Here is a 10,418-nt window from a genome sequence, read left to right as displayed (position 1 = left end):
ACCGGCATGGCCTTCTCAGTGTTAATCTCCTGTCTTGGACAACTGTCCTCAAGGTCCATTACCATCTGAGTAATCCTGGGACAGCCTGTAACCAGGTATTTCTCCCACCTTCTCAGTTGTAACTGGGAGTCTTTGCTCTTTTCACATGCCTTTCTTGTTATGCCTGAAAGTCCCACCCTTATTAGGGAGGGATATATTAGCCAAGGCTGGAGCTATTATCTACATGAATATGGGGAAAAAGTTACCCATTTATTGTCCCCTACTTGGGAGGGAATCAACCCTGAAGCCTGGGCATTGGAAGGACAATTTGGAAGGGCAAAAAATGCCCGCACAGTCCAAATCAGGCTAAAAGATCCCACCACATTTCCTTATCAAAGGCAATATCCTTTAAGGCCTGGAGCTCATAAAGGATTACAGGATATTGTTAAACATTTAAAAGCTCAAGGCTTAGTAAGGAAATGCAGCAGTCCGTGCAACACCCCAATTCTAGAAGTACAAAAACAGAATGGTCAGTGGAGACTATTGCAAGATCTTGGACTCATCGATGAGGCAGTAATTCCTCTATATCCAGTTGTACGCAACCCCTATACCGTGCTCTCTCAAATACCAGAGGAAGCAGAATGGTTCAGTGTTCTGGACCTCAAGGATGCCTTCTTCTGTATTCCCCTGCACTCTGACTCCCAGTTTCTCTTTGCCTTTGAGGATCCCACAGACCACATGTCCCAACTTACGTGGACTGTCTTGCCCCACGGGTTTAGGGATAGCCCTCATCTGTTTGGTCAGGCACTGGCCCAAGATCTAGGCCACTTCTCAAGTCCAGGCACTCTGGTCCTTCAGTATGTGGATGATTTACTTTTGGCTACCAGTTCAGAAGCCTCATGCCAGCAGGCTACTCTAGATCTCTTGAACTTTCTAGCTAATCAAGGGTACAAGGCATCTAGGTTGAAGGCCCAGCTTTGCCTACAGCAGGTCAAATATCTAGGCCTAATCTTAGCCAGAGGAACCAGGGCCCTCAGCAAGGAATAAATACAGCCTATACTGCCTTATCCTCACCCTAAGACATTAAAACAGTTTCAGGGGTTCCTTGGAATCACCGGCTTTTGCCACCTGTGGATCCCCAGATACAGCAAGATAGCCAGGCCCCTCTATACTCTAATCAAGGAGACCAAGAGGGCAAATACTCATGTAGTAGAATGGGAACCAGGGGCAGAAATAGCCTTCAAAACCTTAAAGCAGACCCTAGTACAAGCTCCAGCTTTAAGCCTTCAGGAAAGCAGGGATAGCTCTTGGAGTCCTTACCCAGACTCGTGGGACAAGCCCACAACCAGTGGCATACCTGAGTAAGGACATTGATGCAGTAGCAAAAGGCTGGCCTCACTGTTTATGGGTGGTTGCGGTGGTGGCCATCTTAGTGTCAGAGGCTATCAAAATAATACAAGGAAAGGATCTCACTGTCTGGACTACTCATGATGTAAATGGCATACTAGGTGCCAAAAGAAGTTTATGGCTATCAGGCAACTGCCTGCTTAGATACGAGGTGCCACTACTTGAGGGACCAGTGCTTCAAGTGTGTATGTGTGCAGCCATCAGCCCTGCTGTTTTTCTCCCAGAGGTTGTGGAGCTGGTCGAGCATGGCTGCCAACAGGTTGTAGTCCAAACTCATGCCACCCGAGATGATCTCTTAGAAGTCCCCTTAGCTAATCCTGACCTTAACGTATATACTGATGGAAGTTCATTTGTGGAAAATGGGATATGAAGGGCAGGTTATACCATAGTTGGTGATGTAACTGTACTTGAAAGTAAGCCTCCTCCCCCAGGGACCAGTGCCCAGTTAGCAGAACTAGTGGCACTTACCCGAGGCTTAGAACTGGGAAAGGGAAAATGAATAAATGTGTACACAGATAGCAAGTATGCTTATCTAATCCTACATGCCCATGCTGCAATATGGAAAGAAAGGGAGTTCCTAACCTCTGGGTGAACCCCCATTAAATACCACAAAGAAATTATGGAGTTATTGCACGCAGTGCAAAAACCCAAGGAGGTGGCTGTCTTACACTGCGGAAGCCATCAAAAAGGGGAAGGAGAGGGGAGAACACCAGCATAAGTGGCTAGCAGAGGCAGGGAAAGACCAGCAGAAAGAAAGAGACAGAAAGTCAGAGAGAGAGAGAGAGGAAGAGACAGAGACAAAGAGGGAGTCAGAGAGAGAGAGAGAGAGACAGAGAGAGAGAGACAGAAAGTCAAAGAGAGGAACAGACAGACAAAGAGGGAGTCAGAAAGAGAGAGACAAAGAAGTCAGAGAGAAAGAAAGAGAGATGGAAGTAGTAAAGAAAAAAGTATACCCTATTCCTTTAAAAGCCAGGGTAAATTTAAAACGTATAATTGATAATCGAAGGTCTTCTCCATGACCCTATAACACTCCAATACCAGCTTGTTGTCAGTGCAAACAAGGGCATAGCCTGAAAGCACTGAGGCCACTGACAACCCATAGCCTTTCGGTCAAAAATCCTTAACCTAGCAGGTTTCCTAACAGGGATCTAAATCTTAATTAATTACCATACAAAGGTCCAACCAAATCTAGGAGGAAATCCCTTCAGGACAGGACATAGATGGTTCCTCCCAGGCAATTAAGGAAAAAAAAAAGACACAATGGATATTCAGTAAGTGACAAGGAACTCTTGTAGAAGCAAGTAGAAAAATTGCCTAATAATTGGTCTGCTCAAACATGCCTGCGCGTTGTTTGCACTCAGCCAAATCTTAAAGTACTTACAGAATCAGGAAGGAGCCATCTATACCATTTCTAAGTTAATAAGGACTGAATGAGGTTTTATTAATAGCAAAGAAAAAACTGTAAGCTAGTTCAACCATTATGGAAGTCAGTGTGGCGATTCCTCAGGGATCTAGAACTAGAAATACCATTTGACCCAGCCATCCCATTACTGGGTATATACCCAAAGGATTATAAATCATGCTGCTATAAAGACACATGCACACATATGTTTATTGCGGCACTATTCACAATAGCAAAGACTTGGAACCAACCCAAATGTCCAACAATGATAGACTGGATTAGGAAAATGTGGCACATATACACCATGGAATACTATGCAGCCATAAAATATGATGAGTTAATGTCCTTTGTAGGGACATGGATGAAACTGGAAACCATCATTCTCAGCAAACTATCACAAGGACAAAAAACCAAACACCACATGTTCTCACTCATAGGTGAGAATCGAACAATGAGAACACATGGACACAGGAAGGGGAACATCACACACCGGAGACTGTTGTGGGGTGGGGGAAGGCGGGGGATAGCATTAGGAGATATACCTAATGCTAAATGACAAGTTAATGTGTGCAGCACACCAACATGGCACATGTATATATATGTAACAAACCTGCACATTGTGCACATGTACCCTAAAACTTAAAGTGTAATAATAATAAAATTTAAAAAAAAGAAAAATTAAAATCCCAAACTTACAAGGTTTTCAACTAAAGTTTGCTAAAAGTTAACAGTGTAACATGCATTATCCTACTACCACACACTCTCAAAGGGTTTCTCAGACAGTTTGCAAGAAATAACGAAATCTATCCAGTAAGGATAGTAACTACAATCCCAAATAGACTCTTTGGCAGCAGTTACTCTCTAAAACCGCCAAGGCCTAGACCTCCTCACTGCTGAGAAAGGAGGACTCTGCACCTTCTTAGGGGAGGAGTGTTGTTTTTACATTAACCAGTCAGGGATAGTAAGAGATGCTGCCTGGCATTTACAGGAAAAGGCTTCTGAAATCAGACAATGCCTTTCAAACTCTTATACCAACCTCTGGAGTTGGGCAACATGGCTTCTCCCCTTTCTAGGTCCCATGGGAGCCATCTTGCTATTACTCACCTTTGGGCCCTATATTTTTAATCTTCTTGTCAAATTTGTTTCCTCTAGGATTGAGGCCATCAAGTTACAGATAGTCTTACAAATGGAACCCCAAATGAGCTCAACTAACAACTTCTATCGAGGACCCCTGGACTGACCCACTGGCCCTTTCACTGGCCTAAAGAGTTCCCCTCTGGAGGACACTACCACTGCAGGGCCCCTTCTTTGCCCCTATCCAGCAGGAAGTAGCTAGAGTGGTCATCGGGTAATTCCCAACAGCAGTTGGGGTGTCCTGTTTAGAGGCGGGATTGAGAGGTGAAGCTGGCTGTGCTTCTGGGTCAGGTGGGGACTTGGGGAACTTTTCTGTCTAGCTAAATGATTGTAAACACACCAATCAGCGCTCTGTGTCTAGCTAAAGGTTTGTAAATGCACCAATCAGCACTCTGTAAAAACGGACCAATCAGCACTCTGTAAAAATGGACCAATCAGTGCTCTGTAAAATGGATCAATCAGCAGGACATGGGCGGGGCCACATAAGGGAATAAAAGCTGGCCACCTGAGCCAGCAGCGTCAACCTGCTCGGGTCCCCTTCCACACTGTGGAAGCTTTGTTCTTTTGCTCTTCGCCATAAATCTTGCTGCTGCTGCTCACTCTTTGGGTCTGCACAAACTTTAAGAACTGTAACACTCACTGCAAAGGTCTGTGACTTCACTCCTGAAGTCAGCAAGGCCATGAACCCACCAGAAGGAAGAAACTCCGGACACATCTGAACATCTGAAGGAACAAACTCCAGACACACCATCTTTAAGAACTGTAACACTTACCACGAGGGTTTGCAGCTTCATTCTTGAAGTCAGCGAGTCCAAGAACCCACTGGAAGGAACCAACTCTGGACACATCATCATGCCCTTGATCTATGTTCAGACACTCCTTGATTCTCTGTTAGAAGGCCTGTCTGATTTGTGAATTATATGTGGTCAGTTCACTTTAATTTTTATTATTATTATTTTTTTTGAGATGGAATCTCACTCTGTCACCCAGGCCAGAGTGCAGTGGCCCTATCTTGGCTCACTGCAACCTCCACCTCCCTGATTCAAGTGATTCTCCTGCCTCAGCCTCCCTAGTAGCTGGAATTACAGCCATGTGCCACCATGCCCAGCTAATTTTTGTATTTTTAGTAGAGACAGGGTTTCACCATGTTGGCCAGGCTGGTTTCAAACTACTCCAGGTGATCTGCCTGCCTTGGCCTCCCAAAGTGCTGCGATTACATGTGTGAGCCACTGCGCTCAGCCAGTTCACCTTAATTCTGGTGGTTATAACCATTGGTTCCACACAATTCACTCACCCTGACTTCATAGATGGGTCCTGGGGATATTACAGAAAAAATAAAGGAGAAAACACCCTTAAATGGCATAATTCTTAGGGCTTCAACTGCCACTGCCTTGATAAGCTCACCTTACACATTGCTTTCCATCATCTACAAGCAGGTGATACACACTTCTACATCTCTAACCCCAGACCCTGCTCCCCATCTCCAGACCCATATATAAACACATCTATGGACACTGCCTCTGATGTTCCAACATATTCAGAAGTGAACTTATAATCACTTTCCCCTAGTCTGTTGTTTCCTGATGTTTCTAATCCACCCAATGTCTAAGCAAAACCCTTGGAGTCATCTAAAAGGCTCCTACCTTCCCTTTGAAAATTTCGAGTTACCTAATCCTGTAGATTCTGATTTTTGAAAATAGTTTTTTTTTTTAAATTTTATTTTAGAATCGGGGTACATGTGCAGGTTTGTTATATAGGTAAATTGTATGTCACAGGTGTTTTGTGTACAGACTGTGTCATCACCCAGATAATAAGTATGGTACCTGATAGGTTGTTTTTCGGTCCTCACCCTCTAAACCTCCACCCTCAAGTAGGCCCTGGTGTCTGTTGTTCCCTTCTTTTTGTCCATATGTACTCAATGCTTCGTGTCCACTTATAATTGAGAACATGCAGTATTTTGTTTCTGTTTCTGTGTTAGTTCACTTTGGCTATCTTCCATCCGTGTTGCTGCAAAGGACATGATCTTGTTCTTTTTTGAAGACAGTTTTAAATCGTCTCCTCCTCAGCTCAACCTGAATTTCTGGAGGTGCTGTTTCTTCTTCTGTTTTTTTTTTTTTTTTTTTGGAGACAGAGTCTTGATCTGCCACCCAGGCTGAAGTGCAGTGGCATGAGCTCACTGCAACCTCTGCCTCCTGGGTTCAAGCAATTCTCATGCCTCAGCCTCCCAAATAGCTGGGATTACAGGCATGTGCCACCACGCTCTGCTAATTTTTTGTATTTTTGGTAGAGATGGGTTTCACCATGTTAACCAGGCTGGTCTTCAACTCCTGACCTCAAGTAATCCACCTGTCTTGGCCTCCCAAAGTGCTGGGATTACAGGCGTGAGCCAATGCACCCGGCCAGGAGCTGTTTCTTATCTGCATTCTCTCTCATTCTCTACCTTGCTGCCAAGCTATTCAAAAAGCAAAAACCTGTTCATGCTGCTTCTGTAGATTTCAAGATAAAGTTCAGGCATACAAGAATCTTCATGCCCTGGAACCTGCCTCCCTTACTGGTCACATTTCCCACTACTGCCCTTTCCATACTCACACACCAAATTCCGGAGCTACCAAACTATGTATTGTTTTTGGTCACATTATTTCACATGGCAATCCACCATCAAGGGATGGATGCTGTTTAAAAAAAAAATTTACATTGCTATCGTTTGACTCTATGTGTCCCTCTAAAATTCATATGTTGAAAACGAATCTCAATGTGATACTATTGAGGTGGGGCCTTTAGGGGGGCAGGGTGCTCATGAATGGGACTCGTGTCCTTGTGAAAGAGGGTCTAGTGAGATCCAGAACCCCTTTTGTGCCCATTTACCATGTGAGGATGCCATTTTGACAGTAGAGAATGAGCCTTCACCAGACACTGTTTCTTACAGTTCTGGAGGTTGGGAAGTCCCAACCCAAGGTATCAGCAATTTCTACTATATTATAAATTGTCCAGTCTGTGGTATTTTGTAACAGCAGCCTGAACAGACTGTGACAGACATCTTTGTCTGTTTCCTTTACATACATAACAAATGGTTGTGGTTAATTTTTTCCGTGTTCTCTGCTGAGCACCTTTATTTTACTATAGTTTCACCAAGGAGAGAGGATCACTAGAAGGTTCTCTTTCATTTCTTTGATATAGTGGATTAATGACAGTTAATTTTATTAACCATCACTTTAATTTTATAATGGTTAATTTTATTTTTGTTTATTTATTGTTGTTTAAATTTTTTTAATATTTTGAAATTTCAAAACAGTTTTGATGAACACATAATAATTGCACATATTTATGGAATAGATAGTGATATTGTGATATGTACACATAGTGATCAGCTTAGGGTGATTACCATATTCATCATCTCAAACATTTATTATTTTTTTCCTTCTAGCTATTTGAAACTGTATATTATTGATAATTATAGTTATGATGGTTAATTTTGTGTGTGAACTTGAGTGGGCCATAGGGTGCTGGGATTAAACATTGTTTCTGGTGCACCTGTGAGGATATTTCTACATGAGACTGACTTTTGAATTGGTAAACTCAGTGAAGTAGATTGCCCTCCCTAATGTGGTTGGGCGTCATCGGATCTTTTGAGCACTGCATAGAATGAAAAGTGGAGAAAGGAGAAATCCATTCTGTTTTGTCCTGCCTTACTGCTTGAGCTGGGACATATCATCTCATCTTCTCTTGACATTGGGGTAGGATTTACATCATTAACTCCCCTGGTTCTCCTGTGTCTCTAGCCTGCAGACAGTGAGGGACTTCTCAGCCCCCAAAATTGTATGAACCAATTCTTCAGAATAAATCTCTCTCTCTCGTTAGTTCTGTTTCTCTAGAGAACCCTGACTAATACAGTGGTGGATATAAAGATAAACCAGGCACTGATCCTGCCTTCAATGGAAGGTAAGGCATGAGCACACAAAACTCTGAAAAAAGGTAGATGCTGGCTGAGCCTGGTGGCTCGTGCCTATAATCCCAGCACTTTGGGAGGCTGAGGCAGGAGAATCGCTTAAATCCAAGGGTTTGACACCAGCCTGGGTAACAGATGGAGACCCTGTGTCTACAAAAATTTAGCCGGGTGTGGCGGCTGACGCTTATAGTCCGAGCTACTCAGGAGACTGAGGTGGGAGGACCACTTGAGCCTGGGAGATGGAGGCTGCAGTGAGCTGTCATCACACCACTGCACTCCAGCCTAGTAACAGAGCAAGACTCTGTCTCCAAGAAAACTTCCTAAAATAGATGCTCGTAATAAGATAATTTGGACTCTATAGTAAAGAGAGTCTTTCCACCGCAAGCCTTCCAGAAACAGAGTGAGGCCTCTTAGAAATGACCTTCTAGGCTTTGTGCCTCTCTCTGTTGTTATCCTTGCCCTTGTAGTACTGAAGGTTAACTTTTTTAAATTTATTTATTTATTTATTTATTTATTTATTTATTTATTTATTTATTTTCGAGACGGAGTCTCGCTCTGTCACCAGGCTGGAGTGTAGTGGCACCATCTTAGCTCACTGCAATCTCCGACTCCCTTGTTCAGGCGATTCTCCTGCCTTAGCCTCCCGATTAGCTGGGATTACAGTCATGGGCCACCACGCCCAGCTAATTTTTGTATTTTTGTAGAGACGGGGTGTCACCATTTTGGCCAGGATGGTCTTGATCTCTTGACCTTGTGATCCACCCGCCCCGGCCTCCAAAGTGCTGGGATTACAGGCGTGAGCCACTGTACCTGGCCTGAAGGTTAACTTATTTTTCTAAATCATAACACCTTCAGATGTGCCCTCTTGTTAGCATAGAAAGGAAGAAACGTGTCTTTTATTGGTTAAAAAGACTTTCAGAAAGCTGGAAGTCTAAGAAATAGTTGTCCACAGACCACATGACCTGAATTTTAAATTTAAGATTCTGTTTATCTTCATCCTCCTGAGACGACTCACACTGTCAAGGACTCTCTGTCCACCATCAGCATCTTATACAGGTAAATAACATTAACATGGAAGGGATAAAGGAGGCAAAGAGGTGTCTTGAAAAGGTCAGAGATGACATGGAATGAATCTGTGAAAGGGAGGGACAGGGTTTTGCTCAGTAGCATCATGCTAGCTGCTTGGAGGCAGGTGGTGTGGGCTGACTGGGTGTATGCAGTTTATGTCTTAGTATTAACTAAGTCACCCTTTTTTTCCTTAACAGCAGCTTCCCAAAGTCACTATGCAGCAGCTTTTCCCTATGGGTGGAGTCCTGGGAAACTGCTTAGATAGACGTTTAAGGATAGAGTACTCTGAGAACCCCCACTCCAAAACGTTTGTGGTTGTGTCCTCATTGAACATTTGTTTAATTTTTTTGTTGATGGGTATTTACTCTGCAGGGAGGACTCTCTAGCTGGCTATAGAATGTCTGTTTTCTGGTGTCAACAGCTTTATGGGCCTAAAGCCTGAAGTAGCTGGAGGTCCAAAGGTAACTGCACAATCCACTTCCCCCCACAGCTTGGTACATGTAGTAAATGCTCAATAAAGATTTGTTACAGAAATGGACAGATTCTCAGGTAAAAGACAAATCAAATTCCAAAGAAATATCCTGTTTCAGGTTTGACACAACATACTGTGCAAAGGCGGCCAATAAATTACTCATAGAACAAATCACAGGTGACTGAATTATGGTTAGTAATTTCTGAAGGCTCAAGTGGTTTATGCAGTCCTCAGCATCCCTGGATGGAATTATAGCACCATAATTCAAATAGCTCCTGTTTCCTTGACAGACACATACCACGGATTTGAATCCCAAATCTTGCCCATGGTTGACACTCTGTTTTTATCCACCCCTGCACTCTTTTGCTGCCCAATAAATTCTTTTGTTGAAGCCTCTAGTGTTAGGTACATTTCCCTATTTCTTGTGTTATGTCGTTTCCATGTATTACTGGGTATTTAACTTATTAATGAGACTACATACATGAACATTTTGTCAATGGCTTTCTTTTGGGATTTTGGAAGTTTATTTCTTTTAGCGGTCAGTTTTTGCATCCTGTGTGAAGCAGAGTGAGGCTAGTGCACGGTGCATTCTTTGCTTAAGTGCTAGCATGTATGCATTTAGTCTGATCTTTGTACACAAAAATAGAGAGGTAGTGAAATGAGAAAGATTCCTTTGTCCCCCTCGCAGGGCATGCGATAGGGGTGTGGCTGGCTTCTTCAGTGCCCTGCTGCTCAGACCTCTAGGGGAGCATACAGATGGGCAGGCTGTGGGACTCCCACCCCACAGCAATATCTAGGGGTGAATGTTTACAGCTCCTGAAGCCCCAGTGGGCGTGTGTTACCGGGTACTCTTTCAGTTTGCCTTTCTCTTTCTATAGGCGGCTTGTGTTAGTCAGCACAATTAGACCCTCTACCCTGTCACAAGGATAGAGGGTTTTCTGTATCCTGGGGTTTCTTGCTTTGGTGTACCGGAAGAATCGGATCACATGTGGGCTTGGAGAATGAATGCA

Source organism: Hylobates moloch, unplaced genomic scaffold, assembly GCF_009828535.3.
Source record: "Hylobates moloch isolate HMO894 unplaced genomic scaffold, HMol_V3 SCAFFOLD_2, whole genome shotgun sequence".
Classification (NCBI taxonomy): domain Eukaryota; kingdom Metazoa; phylum Chordata; class Mammalia; order Primates; family Hylobatidae; genus Hylobates; species Hylobates moloch.
Note: the sequence above shows the minus strand (reverse complement) of the source record.